Source organism: Macrobrachium rosenbergii, chromosome 41 (genome assembly GCF_040412425.1).
Source record: "Macrobrachium rosenbergii isolate ZJJX-2024 chromosome 41, ASM4041242v1, whole genome shotgun sequence".
In the NCBI taxonomy this organism is placed as follows: Eukaryota; Metazoa; Arthropoda; class Malacostraca; order Decapoda; family Palaemonidae; genus Macrobrachium; species Macrobrachium rosenbergii.
This window is the reverse complement of record NC_089781.1, coordinates 20,822,881-20,841,882: the sequence shown is the minus strand read 5'-3', so window position 1 is coordinate 20,841,882 and position 19,002 is coordinate 20,822,881. Positions and strand designations below refer to the sequence as shown.

Here is a 19,002-nt window from a genome sequence, read left to right as displayed (position 1 = left end):
CGATGGGTGGACGAGTGTTGTTGTTGTTAAGCGTTTGTTGTGGGTTGTTGGTAAACAACACACTTTTATATATATATATATATATATATATATATATATATATATATATATATATATATATATATATAACTATGGGTAGGGTATTATTTATATTTATCTCATTATTGACGATGTTATCATAACAACAGGATTTGAGATGGGCATGATGTTGTTTATATTGTTATTGATAAAGTTATCTTAACATCAAACTTGCATGTGGATATCTTGCTGTTATTTATCTCCTTATTTTTAAGGTTATGATAACAACGAACTTGTTGATGGAAATGTTTTTTATTTATCTTTTTCATGATCAGGTTATCGTAACAGCAAACTCGAAGTTGAACATGCTATTATTATTTATCTTGTTATTGAAGATTATCTTAACGGAATTTTACTGTTATCACGAAAACAGTCTTGTAGATGCGCATGTTATTCATCTCGTTATTGTTAAGATTAACCTTAACAGCAGACTTGTAGGTAGAAACATACTACCAGTATCTTGTTATCGGAAAGGTTGTCATAACAACAAGCTTGTAGATATAAATCCTATTGTTACAATATATCTTGTTATTGACACGAGGACGTAAATTCATAGACTGCGCAGCATTGAAAGACTAAATGGTTGCCTTTAAATATTCAGGAAATATACAATAATATTTTATGATTGCATTTGTGTGAATGTTTTTATTCACTTGTATATTTAGGCGAGGTTAGAAAACATCACTTTGTGGCATATGTCAGTTCTGTGTCGCTCATATGATTAGGAATGTCATAATTATATAAAGTTATTCAAAAATGTATTAAAATATTCCCTCGTACTCTCTCTCTGTCTCAGTATATCATATATATATATATATATATATATATATATATATATATATATATATATATATATATATATATATATATATATATATATATATATATATATATATATATATATATTGCCTAATATGGCTGGTACAGAAAATATAACGGATCACTTCCTCATTTGTTAATTCGTGATGAACAGAATTGTAGTAAACTTCCACCACATAGCCGCTTCATAATCTATTCAGTGCGCATACGTGTGTTTTTGTTTTTGGTCATACTGGTACCGTTATTTATAAACATTTACGCTTTCATTCACGAGTCTTGCTGTTAAGGCATATATGTTTTCATTTTTTAAGGGTATAAACTTGTTCAACTCTTATTGGTACCGTTTGCAACTCCATCTTTATACCTCTAGTACCTCGATTGTAACTCCACATTTATACCTCTGGTACCTCGTTTGTAATTCCATATTTATACCTCTGGTACCTCATTTGTAACTCCATATTTATATATACCTCTGGTACCTCGTTTGTAACTTACACCTCTGGTACCTTATTGTATCCATATTATACCTCTGGTACCAGAGGTATCTCGTTTGTAACTCCATATGAAACTTATTTATACCTCTGGTACCTCGTTTGTAATTCCATATTTATACCTCTGGTACCTCGTTTGTAACTCCATATTTATACCTCTGGTACCAGAGGTATCTCGTTTGTAACTCCATATTATACCTCTGGTACCAGAGGTATCTCGTTTGTAACTCCATATTATACCTCTGGTACCTCGTTTGAAAAATCCATATTTATACCTCTGGTACCTGGTTTGTAATTCCATATTTATACCTCTGGTACCTGGTTTGTAATTCCATATTTATACCTCTGGTATACCTCGGTTGTAACTCCATATTTATACCTCTGGTACCTCGTTTGTAACTCCATATTCATACCTCTTGTACCTTCGTTTGCAACTCCATATTTACCTCTAGTATCTCGTTTGTAAGTCCATATTTACCTCTGGTACCTCGTTGTAACTCCATAATTATACCTCGGGTACCTCGTTTGTCACTCCATATTTACCCCTAGTGAAATTGATAAAAAGTTGCAAGACCCATTTCCAAACAAGTTTATCAAAATGTAGTTAACCCTTCAAAGCCCACCTTAAGTTTTATGGGAAATTTTAAAATTTTGTGCATTAATTACATGCAATGACGTATCCCGTATGGATGCCTCCGGCGAGTTCGTATGGGATACTTCGGACAGTAATTGTCATCTTTTTCAGAATTATACCCCTCTTGATTTACTCACTTATTAAACCTTTCATAATGGGAAACCCAACTTTTGTATACCAATACTTGTTTTCCCAAACACGGCACGCATGACTTTCATGATTTACTCACCTTTAAATCTTTCTTAATTATAAAAACTTCTTTATAATTTCCCAACTAAGGCATTATTATTTCAAACTACTTATACTCTTTTTTCCAAATAAATCTTTCATAAACTTTCCATAAATTTGATACTTTTATAATTTTATTTCCAAATTTCTTTATACCAATAATTTTTCCAAATAAGGCATTCATATTCATAAACTCGTTGCTATTGTTATATTTTATACCTTCTACAATTTTTATTTACCAACTTTTTTTATATAAACCGTTTTCCTTTAATCTTTCATATTATTTCCTAACTTCTTTATACCAATACTTTCTTTTCCAAATAAGGCATGCATATTCATAAACTCGTTGCTATTGTTATATTTGATACCTTTCATAATTTTTATTTCTCAACTTTTTTATATAAACCAGTACTTCTTTTCCAAATAAGGCATGCATATGACAGGAAATAAACTTGTTGCTATTGTTATATTTGATATCTTTTCCAAATAAGGCATGCATATGGCTTTCATAAACTCATTGATATTGTTATATTTTGATACTTTTTTCATGAATTTTTACACGTTATAGCTGTATAAAAGAAACACTGAAGTAGTTTAGTTATTTATTATTTACAATTACTTCCCTACCTCTTGGAACATTGCAAATCAGTTTCTGCTGTCTGTAAGGCACAGTACCACCCTTGCACTCTTCGCACACCCAACTGGCCCTTCCCAGAACAGTACTTGCATGTCTGTCTACCCTCGACATGCTTTGGCATACGGAGATTAGTGGCATCCTGGCAGGGACTCAATACTAGACACAAATGCGCGTTGGCCCCGCTTAGGTGAAGGGACATCTCGGGTTCCAAGAGAAATTGCTGGTGACCCTTGAAGCTTCGCAGCCAACAGATGTTAAGGCAGAACTCCTGGAGGGGCATAGGGTTGCACTGGAATGCCAAACAGTCTCGTCATCTTGTACAGGATCCAGGAATTGCAGACAATCAAGTCCACAGGATTTACGCAAAGAACCTCACATGTTACCTCTTTGCTTTGAAGGTCTTGTAGAGGTGGGTCAACATCTCACTCTAGTCAAAATGCCACTCATGCGACTGTTGCACAGATGGACAAGGCACAGGAACTTTCTTCACTTCCTTGTCATAACGTTCCACTTCACCCACAGGCGCCACGGCGACATCAGTGGATTAGATCATCACCATGCTGTTGTATCTAGCGACAAGCAGGCCATCAGAAGACTTAGTTCAGTGTGGAGACATCAATGGACAAGATCATCACCATGCTGTTGTATCTAGCGACAAGGATGCTATCAGAAGAGACTTAGTTCAGTGTGCCCCTGGGTTACCAACTTCTTAGTTCAGTGTGGACATCAATGGACAAGATCATCACCATGCTGTTGTATCTAGCGACAAGCATGCCATCAGAAGAGACTTGGTTCAGTGTGGACATCAGTGGACTAGATCATCACCATGCTGTTGTATCTAGCGACAAGCATGCCATCAGAAGAGACTTAGTTCAGTGTGCCCCTGGGTACTAACTTGCTCATCTGCTTGATAGACTGCAGGGGTGCCAACTCTGTTTCTCCCTGGCAGTGACCATAGATTCCAGTTCACTGTGCCCCTGGGTACCAACTTGCTCATCTCATCCACAGGCGCCATGCCGACATCTGTGGATTAGATCATCACCATGCTGTTGTCCTTCTATCTAGCAACAAGGATGCCATCAGAAGACTTAGTTCAGTGTGGACAAGATCATCACCATGCTGTTGTATCTAGCAACAAGGATGCCATCAGAAGAGACTTAGTTCAGTGTCCCCCTGGGTACCAACTTCTTGCTCATCTCCTTGACAGACTGCAGGGGTGCCAACTCTGTTTCTCCCTGGCAGTGACCACACAACAGAATCTAAACTGTTTAGACCTCAAGTGCTCGGCCAACCAACTACACTGGTGGAATAGTTGTTGGCATACACACAGCAGGGTTCTTTGGGTCCCTAAGGGTCTTGATCAAGGCGACTAGAAACTTCGACTCTTCCCCTGCTCTTCAGTCACCACATACTGGAATCTAAACTGGGAACTCAAGTACTCGGCCCACCTGACACTGGTGGAGTAGTTGTCGGCATACACAGCAGAGTTCTTTGGGTCCTTGAGGGTCTTGACCAAGGCGACTAGAAACTTCATCTCTTCCCCTCCTCTTCAGACAGTCTTGTATGGTGGCTCAGACAGCTAGACCACTCCTGGTAGTAAGAGTACCATGGACAAATCCATCGACACTGGAACAGCAGAACAATTTGTAGCCCCACTTGTCCAGCTTTTTGGCTACATACTGGCCGTGGTCCCATTGTGTGCAACCATGACCTAGTCGATAGATTGCACAGGAGTCTCTCAGTCTCTCAGCAACAACCTTCAGGAACTACCTGGTAACCTTAGTGAAGAGGGAATGTATCTTGAAGACCCTGTCCTGTGATCCTGCTGCATGTTCATTGAAGTGCAGGTTCGAAATAATTGCCTTTAAGCAGTTCCTAGTAGACATGAAGTCAGCAACTTCAAGAATCCTAGTCTTGACAGCGCAGTAGTCCACTATACTAGGCAGAAACCAACCCAATGTACATGATGAGTAGCAGGAAAACCATGAATCCCCCTTCTGTCATACTGAAGGTACTGCCCACATCCTTCTGTCTGGAATACAGATTACTCTGGTAGACGATGTGTTCCCTCAAATCAAGACGTGAAGAACTTGCTTGAAATACTCGTAAGACTGCCTGCTCATGAAGTCAGGACGTGAATGAACATACACTTAGGCAGCGGTTGGGTATTAAGGTCATCGTTCTTCCACTGTTGAGCCCGAGGTCTCTTAGAGGGATGAACCTCAGCGGCATATGCTGAGGGACCACAACACTGACCTTGAAATAAGAACAAAGTAACATAGTTTTAGAAAATGAATCACTCATGTGTGTGTGTGTGTGTGTGTGTGTGTGTGTGTGTGTGTGTGTGTGTGTGTTTGTGTGTGTGTGTGTGTGTGTGTGTGTGTGTCTATGTAGCATTTATATTTTGATACACCAAAAGGCAATTAATGCAGCACTATAACTGGTTTTTAATAAACAAAGGACAAAAATTGAACGGTTCCTTACAAAAACAAAAGTCTTTAATTTTTCCCGTACAAAAACAAAAGCCTTTTAAATCATTTTATTTAAGAAAAAATAGACTTGACCCCAACCTATTAAAGTCTTTAATTCTTTTCACCCTTTTTAAAGTTCAATGAGTTGTATGATTATGCCTCAATTCTTCCATCACTTCAAGTTCATCTGGTTATATAATTATGCATCATACTAACCTAGTGCATAAGCTAGGAGGAGGAAGCTTGTAAAATTCATCATCCTGACGAAGGTCATCGTCACTGTCGTCATCCGTGGGGTTGACATCAATGTCACTGCCGGCGGCGTCCTCATGGGCTATCTGTGCAGTGTGACTCTCCTCCTTCAAGGCAGATTTTAATCTACAAAGGAAATTAATTAAGATTCGAGTTTAAAATTCATGTAATAACAAGCAAAAATTGCAACTTTGCCTAACAATTAACAAAAAACCTGTCACAACCTCTCTCTATGTACATAAAGCCTAACAGCAAACTATATCAAAATGAATGCATTTAGTGCTTTCCATATAAAAACGATGTAATTAAATGTAACTAAGTTTTATCTTCACTAAATTTAGCAGTAATTTTGTCTGTACAGCGTATATATGCACATGAGCCTAACACTCACAATTATTAGAAGTCAGGACGTGAGTGAACTGAACATACTCTGGCAGGGGTTAGGTACTGAGGCCTTCCCTCTTCCCCTTCTTCCACTGTCGTGCCCGAGGTCTCTTAGAGGAAGAATGAACCTCAGCATCATCTTCCCACTGGCATATGCTGAGGGGCCACAACACTGACCTTGCCAGCTGAAATAAGAACAATGTAAATTACTAAAACAGTAAATGAATCATGAGTGTGTATGTGTGAGTGTTTTGTGTATGCAGTGTGTGAAGCAAATATGAAGTTATTTTAATACACCAAAATTCAATAAATGCAGTACTATAAAAAAAAACAAAGGGCAAAAATTTAAAGGACCCTTAAAACAAGTTCTTTAAAGTTCTTTCTTACAAGAAGTGATAAAAACAATTATGCCTCATACCGACCCCGTGTATAGCTAGCAGTAGGAGGCTGGTAAAAATAATCGTCCTGACTGAGGTCATCGTCAGTAATGTAGAAAAGGTCGACCTCTACTAGTCAGTAACGTACAAAAGGTCGTCGATATCACTGTCGTCATCCTTAGGGTTGACACTGACGTCTCTGCCGGCGGCGTCCTCAGGATCTATCCATGCGGTGTGACTCCTCCTCCTCCAAGGCAACATTCCTTCAGCACAATCGACAATGAAAAAAAAGTTAAAATTCATATAATAACAAATAATTGCAACTTTGCCTAACAAAAACCTATCACTCAGACTCTATGCACATAACCCTATTAACATCAAAATAAATCGAAATGCATGCAGTATTTTATGTCTTTATATCGTTTTTATATCGTTTTGCTTTTTATATATATTTAGCAGTAATTTTGTCTGTACAGCAGTAAATGTTACAGCGTAATATATGCACAGGAGCCTAACATCACTATAATTACAAGAAACATCACTATAATTACAAGAAATGACATGATTCACTATTGTTATATATCAAGCAACATCACTATAATTACAAGACATGATAAAACATGATTCACTATTGTTATACAACAAGCAATAACAGGCATTAAAACATCACTAAGAAATTTCAACATGAAGACAAATCATTCAACTACAACATATCAAGTAACGGTGTACTTACCATGATTACAGAGGGGGGGGGAGGGACTTTACCTTTAGTGAAATGGATAAAGTTGCTAGACCCATTTCCAAATAGGTTTACCATAAATATAGTTGAAGTCTAATTCAAAATAAACGTATGATCACTCGTTGATTTTGATAAATCTAAAAGTTGTACATGGTGATACATGGTGATTCATTCAAAATATGAAAATAAGGACATTGATAAAGTTACAAGACCCATTTCCCAAACAGGTACACCAAAATAACTAGTTAAAGTTTGTAACTTGAAAAAAAGAGAGTTTAGCACTTGTTGATTCTGTTAATTCTAAAAGTTTGTACTATACTGTTCAATCAAAACACGAAAATGAAAAGAAACTGTCTTACAAAGTTTAGCACTTGTTGATTCTGTTAATTGTAAAAGTTTGTACTCGACTGTTCAAATCAAAAACACGAAAATGAAAAGAAACTGTCTTAACATTCTCTTGTCTGTCATTCCTTGCGGGACTTTTAATGTAAATTGCATTCCCACACTTAGAGAAATCATATCGATCCTCAAGAAATTAGAAAATGGATACGTGTATCAGGTCTGGCGTATCCTGAGGGGCTCCACATTAATAAAAAAAAATGTCGAAACCGAGTTTCCCTAACATGTCCCAACAAGAGGTATAATTCCCCACCAGTAAGATCAGAGGTCTGATAGTAAAACTACTTTATGGAACCCATTTCACCCGAGCCCAATTTTTCTGAAATCATACGACGTTCTGCTTTCTCGGATGTATGTGGTCAGAGAGAGAGAGAGAGAGAGAGAGAGAGAGAGAGAGAGAGAGAGAGAGAGAGAGATTTATTTGTCCCAGCCTTCTCCTCAGAGTCTTGGTAACTGCTTCTTGCAATTGCTTTCCTTGATTTGAGTCAACATTTGCAACTCCGTGATTCCGCCCAACCCTGATTTATGGGTCCAGCAGGTTTACTGATGAAAACGACGCGTTTTTACGAATGGAAAAAAAAGCTGATGAAGCCAACTGCGGGTTTATTAGTTTTTGTCCAAAATTGTGGCAGTTTTAGGGAATATTGAACATATCTCATTATTGCAAGAGCACTGCTCCATTCTTTCAATCGTAGATGATTGGGAGATAATGGCGAAAGTAATAAATATGAAATGGAAAGAATGAACTATTCAGATACACTTCATGATTCATCAAGACTTCATGGAAGATGAGAGTATATATTATATATAGCTGCTTTCCATATTTATTCGTTAACATTCTTTATCTGAAAAATCTTACAATTTTTTCACTGATGCCGAGGAAGAAGAGGAAGTGAAAAAAATTTAATAGGAAACGGAAAAATAAACAATGACAGAGAAAGGTCGAGAAGAATTGAACAAATGATGAGAAAGATGATGAGGCAAAAGAGGCAGATTTCTCATATATCTATGTAAATGAAATAATAATTTCATATGTACTCTTAATTTCTATATTATAATCAGTTTTCACGTCTTAAAAATTAGTAAAGAGAAAAGCACAAGCCATGTTAAAGTGGCAAGAGTAACGAGTTGCCACATATTACTTTGTTTTCTATTATCTTACCTAAGGATAATCGACTAAGTATGTTTGTGAGTCCAATTGCGTCTGCTTGTTATCAAGATATATCACAAACAATGAAACTGACTAGGATGGAACTTGACATATATTTTTAGTACTCGGATAAGTTAATTAGCATTTGGGAGATACCGGTCGTAGTTAAAGGCTAAAGGGTGAGGTTATACAGAACTTCATTTACTGAAATGTTTTCTAGCCATGTACATAATTATTGTATCGTAACTGTAATGGTAAATTGTAACATATACAGTATTTCCTGATATTTATGTTAACATACTTGACTGTCAAGGTCACATTTTAATTCACTCAAAATAATTATTTTTTGTACAAATGGTAAAATAAATATTCTTTTATATTCACTGATGAACAGATAGCCATTACCGCTCTTATAAATCATTTTCATGGCCGGTGTAATTCTCATTTATAAACATTACAAAATACATTCCCATCACCACTTTTCATAAACAAACCTAAACAACAAATTGATTTGTTCAGTCGAGCAAAGATGACTGACAGCCCACTCTTAGAGCCTGAACGCTGCCTCAAATGAACAATTTAAATGAACAGTTTCATTCCAACAAAAGTTTCGCCCTGAACGTGAAACGAATTAATTCTGGGGCGCAGAATGAAACTAATATTCCGTTAAAAGACCCAAATATGTGAAGTGGAATGGAATGATATTAGCAGCCGATAGCAGGCAGTTCGACAGAAAGTGAAGTGAATGAGTTTATTACGGCATGCTGTGGATTCGCGGAAATATAATTATTGAATGAATTCCCCAACTCTCACACAGGATTTGCTTTTTTTTTTTTTGGGGGGGGGATGAGCCACCGATGGAGTTTATATTTCCGTAATTCCTGCTACGCAGTCCATTTGCAAACCAAAGGTGGTTTTGTTTGTGTTGCTAACTTTCCTGACCCGTCGTACGTGAATGCTTCAGATGAGGTTTGGCAGGGAGGGGGGGTGGATGGTACTCTCTACAAATACTGCATATAAACAAAAATGTCATTTTAAGCAGGGTTAAATATTGATAGCGTAACTGACTTCTGTGGCTTTCGTATGTAAGCTATAAGTTTGGAGGTCTTGACATTCTAAACAGGACGCTTTTTGCAACCCTTTTTCACCTGAAAACTCCATATGGGCAGAGTTAAAAGACAATTCAAACCTTTAAATTTCTTACGCGAGAGGAGACCGAGAGAGAGAGATATGTTTTGAAGTTAAAATACAGCACAGAGAGAGAGAGAGAGAGAGAGAGAGAGAGAGAGAGAGAGAGAGAGAGAGAGAGAGAGGTTTTTGAAGTTAAAATACACCTTCAAAAACCTTTAAATTTCTTACATTTTCAAGAAGAGGGAGAGAGAGGGGGTTGAACTTAAAATACATTCTTACATTTTCAAGGAAAAGGTCTTAAAATACAACTCCAAAAACTAATTTTCAAGCGGGAGAGAGAGACTAGTTATAGGAAAAGGTGACAAATGAATTAATAACAGAATATAAGACCAATACACCTGAATTAGGGGACGTCAGCAGAAAGCAGGAATGAATCTGCTCCTCTCATAAAACATTCTGAGGAAAGGAGATTCCGCAAATGCACCTGACTGACTATTCCACTTTTAGTTACTGCCAAGATAAACCACCTAGAAATGGACAGTTTGCGAATTTACCCAACCTAACTTTGCAAGCCCATGATACATTTCTCTGTGTAATATTAATGATGTATGTGTATATGCGTCCTTCTTTAAACTAGTTTAAAGTATTAAAAACCTGTCCAAGATATCATGGACAGGAAAGAAAACTAATGAGGAGGTATTGGAAAGAGTAGGCGTTGAGAGAGAACTTTTGGCTTCAGTGAGAGGTAGACAAATGAGGTTTGTGGGTCTCATAGTGAGAAGACAAGAACTAGAACATCTCTCTCTCTCACTGGTAAAATCAATGGAAGGAAGCCGAGAGGAAGACCTAGACAAAAATATGGGGTTGGGTCAGTGAGAATGACTGGAGGAAGAATGTCTGCAGCTCAGTTGCTGCAGAGAGCCGGAAATAGAGAGGAGTGGCGAGCCATGATTGCCTATGTCCTCGGGGATATGGCACCTGGATGATGATGATGATGATTAAAACCTACAGTTCACAACAAAACATCCTTTGAGCTCTGGCTCCTCAGACTGTTGTCCTCACCTGTCGAAGCCTGACCTCCCTCTGTTCCAGTTCTTCTGCTTCTCCGGATGCAGCACCTCTTGTCATTTAGTCTTCCAGTCTGACCTTCCTTTGTTCGGGTACTCTGTTGCTCTGGATGCAGTTCTTGTCCTTTGGTGTTCCAGTCTGACCTCCCTCTGACCTGATGTTTCCGCCGCCCTGTGTGCTACATGCCTTTTGGCTCGTGTAGTCTTTCTCCCAAGGGAAGCCGTTTCTCTGGTGGCATATTTTCTGGAAAAAAAAATGTATTGTTATTGTAATGTTTGTAAATAAATACTAATATTTTAAGGTTTGTAAATAAATACTGATATTTTAAGGTTTGTAAATAAATACTGAAATGGCATATATTGACATTGCATGCAATCCTATGCAACTGAACATGCAAATGGCCTCAGAAAATGGTTGCATTTGAACTAACCCCTAAGTTTGGGGGCTGGCCTAAGGTCCTAGGCTCTCAAACTCTTCTATTCTGTGTAAAACCATAAAAATAACTAAATACCTTCACATTTCACATTATCTAAGATATAGCCTCAAAAACAGATATTGCATGCAATTATATGCAACTGAATATGAAAATTTCATTTAACAAGACCGCCTTCATGACAACCTACCTAAACTCCAGTTTTGAGGGTAAAAATAAAAAAAATTCGTTATTAAAATCACAAATATAAATGTTTCATGCAACCCTATACTACTGAATATGGAAATGGCCTAAAAAACAGCTGCATTTGAACTAACCCATAAACTTGGGTGCTGGCCAAAGGCCCTGGTCTCTTACCTAAACTCTTCTAAGTCTTATAAAACCATGAAGATAACTAGTGAAATTGCATATATATATAAACATTGCATGCAGCCCTATGCAATTGGCATAAGAAATTGGCAGCATTTGAACTAACCCCTAGGCTAGGGTGCTTGCTGTCCCAGGATCCAAGGCTCTTACCTATAATCTTCTATTTCTTGTAAAACCATGAAAATTAACTAATGAAATTGTGTATATATATGTTGCATGCAACCCACTGCAATTGAATATGCAAGCGACCTAAGAAAATGGCTGCATTTGAACTAACACCTAAGCTAGGTTGATGGCCTATGGTCGTAGGCTCTAACCTAAACTCTTCGATTTCTTGTAAAACCATGAAAATAACTACTGAAGTTGCGCATATAGACGTGGCATGCAGCACTAAACAAGTGTCATAAGAAAATGGCCACATTTGAACTAACTCCTAAGGTAGGGTGCTGGCCTAGGGTCCTATGCTCTTGCCTCAACTCTTCTATTTCTTGTAAAACCATGAAAATAACTACTGAAATTGCATATACAGACATTGCATGCAGCCCTATGCAATTGAATATGCAAGTGGCCTAAGAAAATGGCCATATCTGAACTAACTCCTAAGGTTGGGTACTGGCCTAGGGTCCTACTCTCTTGCCTGAACTCTTCTATTTCTTGTAAAACCATGAAACTAACTACTGAAATTGCATATACAGACATTGCTTGCAACCTAATGCAATTGAATATTAAGTGGCCTAAGAGAATGGCTGCATTTGAACTAACCCCTAAGCTAGGGTGATGGCCTAGGGTGGTAGGCTCTTACCTAAACTCTACTGTTTCTTGTAAAACCATGCAAATAAGTATTGAAATTGTGTATATAGGCATTGCATGGTTCCCCATGTAAATGGCATAAGAAAATGGCAGCATTTGAACTAACTTCTAGGGTGGGTCCTACACTCTTATCTAAACTCTTCTGTTTCTTGTAAAACCATGAAACTAACTAATGAAATTGCATATATAGACACTGCATGCAACACAATGCTATTGAATATGCATGTGTCCTACGAAAATGGCTGCATTTGAACTAACTCTTATGGTAGGGTGCTGGCCAAAGGTCCTATGCTCTTACCTGAACTCTTCCATTTCTTGAAAAACCATGAAAATAACTACTGAATTTGCAGCCCTATGCAACAGAATGTGCAAATGGCCTAAGAAAGTGGCCACATTTAAACTGGTAAAACTTTACTTTAGTTGCGCATCCTGATTCCAGCCAGCTGTCGACCGGGATAGGTTCCTAATACATAAATGGACAAAAACTTTCCTATAACCAGACCTTAACTATCTAACCTAACATAGTGTAACGTGATCTGACCTGGCTTGGGGGCGGATGAGCAACTAAAGTAGTTTTACCTTTGAACTAACCACTATGCTAGGGTGCTGGTCTAGAGTCCTAGGCTCTTACCTAAACTTCTACTTCTTGTAACACTATGAAAATAACTACTGAAATTGCATATATAGACACTGCATGCAACCCTCTGGAATTGCATATGCATGGCCGCATTTGAACTAACCTCTAAGCTACGGTGCTGGCCTAGGGCCATAGGCTCTAACCTAAGCTCTTCTGTTTCTTGGAAAACCAAGAAAATAGCGACTGAAATTGCGTACATAGATGTTGCATGCAACCCTATGCAATTAAATATGCAAGTAGCCTAAGAAAATGGCCGCATTTTAATTAACGCCTAAAATAGCGTGCTGGCCTAGGGTCCTCGGTTCTTACCTTAACTCTTCTATTTCTTGTAAAACCATGAATATAATTACTGAAATTGCATGTACAGACTTTGCATGCAGCCCTATACAACTGGGTATGCAAGTGGCCTAAGAAAATGTCCAAATTTGAACTAACCCTGGCCTAGGGCCCACGTTCTAACCTAAACTCTTCTATTTCTTGTAAAAGCATGAAAATGACTACTGAAATTGGATATACAGACACTGCATGCAGCCCTATGGAATTGAATATGCAAGTGGCCTAAGAAAATGGCTGCCTTTGAACTGGTAAACCTTAAATTTAGTTGCGCGGCCCCCTTCCCTCCAGGTGTCAACTGAGACAGGTTCCTCATACATAAATGGACACAACCTTTCCTAAAATGCCAGGTCCTGACCTAACCAGATCACACCTACCTAACCGAACATAGGGTGACGTGCCCTGACCTGGACAATGGGGCTTAAGGCTCCCTTAACCCCCCTCAAAAACAGGCCACAACCTATCCCTGGCGGGAATCAGGCTGCGCAACTTAAGTTTTACTTCTGAAATAACCCCTAAGCTAGGATGCTAGCGTAGGGTCCTAGGCTTTTACCTAAACTCTTTCTGTTTCTTGTAAAACCATGAAAATAACTATTGAAATTGCGTATATAGACATTGCATACAACCCTATGCAACTGAATATGCAAGTGGCCTAAAAAAATGTTTTTTTTGAACCCCTAAGCTAAGGTGCTGACCTAGGGTCCTCGGCTCCTATCCAAATTCCTCTAATTCTTGTAAAACCATGAAAATAACTACTGAAATTGCATATATAGGTGTTGCATGCAGCCCTATGCAATTAAGGAAATGGCCTAAGAAATTGACAGCATTTGAACTAACGCCTAAGATAGGGTGCTGGCCTAGGTTCCTAAGCTCTTACCTGAACTCTTCTATTCCTTGTAAAACTAGAAAATATCTACTGAAATTGCATATACAGGCACTGCATGCAGCCTTATGCAACTAAATATGTAAGTGTCCTAAGAAAATGGCCAAAATTGAACTTGCCCCTAAGCTACGGTGCTAGCCTAGTCCTAACTCTCTCACCCAAACTCCTGTATTTCTTGTAAAACCATGAAAATAACTACTGAAATTGCATATATAGATGTTGCAGGCAACCCCCTATACAATTGAATATGCAAGGGGCCTAATAAAGGCCGCATTTGAACTAACCCCTAAGCTAGGGTGCTGGTCTAGGGTTATAGGCTCTTACCTAAACTCTTTTATTTCTTGTTAAACCATGAAAATAACTACTGAAATTGTGTATATAGGCATTGCATGCAGCCCATGCAAGTGGCATAAGAAAATGGCAGCATCTGAACTAACTTCTAGGGAGGGTCCTACACTCTTACCTAAAACTCTTCACTGTTTAATGCTTGTAAAATCATGAAAACTAACTACTGAAAAACTTTCTATTCCTTGTAAAACCGAAAATAACTATAGACACTGCATGCAACAAAATGCTATTGAAAACTATTTTAGCACATGTCCTAGGTCGATTGGGACAGGTTCCTGCATTTGCCTGGTAACCTAACTCCTTAACTACCTAACCTAACATAGTGTAACATGCCCTGCTGGCCAAGGATGAGCACTATGCTTTACTTTGTACCTAAACTCTTCTATTCCTTGTAAAACCATGAAAATAACTACTGAAATTGAATTTGCAACCCTATGCAAGTGCAGACTCACCCCTAAGCTAACTGGACATTAACTACCTAACTTCTGTTTCTTGGAAATCCACATAAATTGTGACATAACCCTATGCAATTTAATATGCAAGTGCCCTGAAAATGGCTGGCATTTTAATTAACCCTAAAATAGGTGCGCCTAGATTCTTAGCAACTGAAAACCATGAAAATAACAGTTTTCCAGACGTTTGTACCTAACCACTACAAACTAATCCAGGGTGCTGGCCTAGGGTCCCATGTTCTTACCTAAACTCTTCTACTTCTTGTAAAAGCACGAAAACGACTACTGAAATTGCATATATAGACATTGCATGCAGCCCTATGCAATGGAATATGGAAGTGGCCTAAGAAAATGGCAGCATTTTAACTGATAAAACTTTACTTTAGTTGCGCGGCCTGCTTCCCACCAGTCGTCAGCCGGGGAAGGTTTCTCATACATAAAAGGACACATCCTGACAACCAGATCCTACCCACCTAACCTAACATAGGGCTATGTGCCCTGACCTGCCTGGGGCTGCCCCCAAAGAGGCAGTAACCTGTCCCGCTGGGTAACTGGCAGGAATCAGGCCACGTAACTAAAGTAAAGTTTTACCTCAGAACTAACCCTTAAGCTAGGATGCTGGTCTAGGGTCCTACGCTTTTACCCAAACTCTATTTCTTGTAAAACCATTTAAATAACTACTGAAATTGTGTATACAGACATTGCATGCAACCCTATGCAATTGAATATGCAAGTGGCCTACAAAAATGGTCGCATTTGAACTAACCTCTAAGCTAGGGTACTAGCCTATAGGTCCTAGGTTCTTAGCTGGACTCTTGTAAAACCTTGACAATAACTACTTTAATTGTATATATTGATGTTCCATGCAACTTGTGCAATTGAACATGCCAGTAGCCTGAGAAAATGGCCGCAACTGGGTTAACCTCTAAGATAGGGTGCTGGCCTAGGGTCTTAGGCTCTTACCTCAATTCTTCTATTTCTTGTAAAACCATCAACATAACTACTGAATTTACATATATAGAGTTTGCATAATATGCAAGTGGCCTAAGAAAATGGCTGCCTTTGAACTGGTAAACCTTGACTTTAGGTGTGCGACCTGATTCCTGCCAGGTATCAACTGAGACTGGTTCCTGATACATAAATGAACATAACTTTTCCCAAAATGCCAGGTCCAGACCTAACCAGGTCATACCTACCTAACCAAACACCACTAGGGCTTAGGTGCTCCCTTGACACCCCCAAAACAGGCTGTAACCTATCCTGGTGGGCTACTGGCAGGAATCAGGTCACGCAACTCAAGTTTTACTTCTGAACTAACCCCTAAGCTAGGATGCTGGCGTTGGGTCCTAGGCTTTTACCTAAACTCTTTCTGTTTCCTGTAAAACCATGAAAATAACTACTGAAATTGCGTATATAGCAGTTGCATGCAACCCTATGCAATTGAATATGCAAGTGGCCTAAGAAAATGTTTGCATTTGAATCCCTAAGCTAGGGTGCTAACCTAGGGTCCTTAGCTCTTACCCAAACTCCTCTAAATCTTGTAAAACCATAAAAAATAACTACTGAAATTGCATATATAGATGTACCATGCAGCCCTATGCAATTGATCAAGGAAATGGTCTAAAAAACTGACCACATTTGAACTAACCCCTAAGATAGGGTGCTGGCCTAGGGTCCTAGGCTCTTACCTAAACTCTTCTATTCCTTGTAAAACTAGATAACTACTGAAATTGCATATACAGGCATTGCATGCAGACTTATGCAACTGAATATGTAACTGGCCTAAGAAAATGGCCGAATTTTAACTAACCCCTAAGCTAGGGTGCTGGCCTAAGGTCCTAACACTCTTACCTAAACTCCTCAATTTCTTGTAAAACTTTGAAAATAACTCCTGATACTGCATATATAGATGTTGCATGCAACCCCCTATACAACTGAATATGCAAGTGGCCTAATAAAGGCCTTATTTGAACTAACCCTAAGCTAGGGTGCTGGGCTAGGGTTATAGGATCTTACCTTAACTCTTCTATTTCTTGTATAACCATTAATGTAACTACTACAATTGCGAATATAGACGCATACAACCCTATGCAATTGGAATTTGCATGTGGCTTAAGAAAATGGCCACACTTGAGTTAACCACTACGCCAGGGTGCTAGCCTAGGATCTTAGGCTCTTACCTAATCTCTTCTATTTCTTGTAAAACCATGATAATAATGGTAAAACTTTATTTATTTAAGTTGCACAGCCTGATTCCCACCAGTCATCGACCAGGACGTTACTGCCTTTTTGGTGGGGTCCAGGGTGGGCGGAGGCAGGCCAGGGCAGGGCACGTCGCACTAAGTTAGGTTAGGTAGGCAAGATCTGTTTAGGTCAGGACCTGGCTTTATAGGAAAGTTTGTCTGAGGAACCTGTCCCGGTCGACGACTGGTGGCAAGTGAAGTTTTACTAAATTAGGCCTGACTACTAAAATTGCACATACAGACTTTGCATTCAATCTTATGCAACTGAATATGGTATGGCATAAGAAAATGGCCTAAAATAATTGATAAAACAGACCCTGGAGTCACCCCTAAACCTAAACGGGCTTATTTTCAATTCCACTTATATAAAATTTTACACCTTCAAACACAGATACTTCATCTTACCATTATTTTAGAAGTTTCCCAAAGTTATCTTGTAAATTATAGGGTTTTGTGGAAGAATGCAGTCTGATTGCCTGCTGGAGGTTTCCTGGAAAACAAATGAATCGTTATTTTAAGGTTTACACATAATTTAAATATATGCATTTAAATGCTTAGGTATTTTCAAGGTAAAATTTTACTTTGGTTGCGCAGCCTGATTCCCGCCAGCCGTTGACTGGGACAGGTTCCTCACACATACACGTACATAACCTTTCCTATAATGCCAAGCTCTGACCTAACCAGATCTTACCTACCTACCCTAACTTGAGGCAACGTGCCCTGACCTGGCCAGAGGTGGGGCTGGCCTTCGGGCCTCCACCTGCCCCCCCCCCAAAAAGGCAGTAACCTGTCCCGGGGTATTTTTAAGTAATATATACACGGCGGGTATTTAGCGAGATATGGCAGTTTCTTATATTTTGGTTGCTTATTTACAATTCAACGTTATTTTTGGGGGGTCAGCTGTAATTAACCCCTATTTAAACCCTCATCCATCCAACAAGGGGTTTCCATACACGATCTTCACAAAACAGATCATGACTACGTCTGTTTCGAACAGTTCATATCCCGTCCAGCAAGTGCAATACCTTGGAAACTGGTTTCTTCTACACTTTTAGGGCTTCTGACACTGGCGGTGCATTTGTTGGTTGTCGGCCAAATGGAATGTACCTTCGCCGTGTCGAGTACTGGCCTGGGGGGGGGGTACCCATACGTTAACAAGTTATTGCACTTGCCGGAGGGGATGGGAAACAGACGTAACCATATTCTGTCTTGTGAAACAGGGGATGGACTTCATGACTTCAGGGGTTAATTACAGTCGATGGTAATTCTAAGCCTGCTGTCCGCGGCGAGCTAGACTATGGCAATTGATGTTTTTCTATGTTATTTTACTTGCTTTACAAGAATTTAAAGTAATATTTTGTCGGCCGGCTGTTAGGGGTGTTTACTGGTTACAATTTTGCCGTATTAGCTATGGTGGGGGGTGGGGAGCTCGACGCAGAGTGCCGGCTTAGACCTTAGGTAATTAAAGTTGTGTAGTCTTCAAGGGTCAATTACAGTTTAGTTACAGCCGGCCGACAAAATATTACTATTTTTAGGGGTGTTCACTGGTTACAACTTTGCCGTATTAGCTATGGAGGGGGGTGGTGGGCTCGACGCAGAGTGGCAACTTAGACCTACCCCGCATTAGGTAAAGTCG

At 39.0% G+C, this 19,002-nt stretch overlaps 1 long non-coding RNA gene across 1 annotated transcript in view; it reads right to left on the bottom strand.

The window, feature by feature from the left end:
- Positions 1-2,839: 2,839 nt before the first annotated feature.
- LOC136826729 (uncharacterized) overlaps positions 2,840-19,002 on the bottom strand; it is a 16,936-nt gene continuing 773 nt past the window's right edge. The window contains exons 2-8 of the long non-coding RNA XR_010849695.1: positions 17,772-17,856; positions 10,853-11,101; positions 6,417-6,634; positions 6,040-6,179; positions 5,575-5,736; positions 3,755-5,143; positions 2,840-3,550 (exon numbers count right to left, since the gene is read on the bottom strand). This is a non-coding gene — a long non-coding RNA (uncharacterized lncRNA). The remainder of the gene's footprint in view (positions 3,551-3,754; positions 5,144-5,574; positions 5,737-6,039; positions 6,180-6,416; positions 6,635-10,852; positions 11,102-17,771; positions 17,857-19,002) is intronic.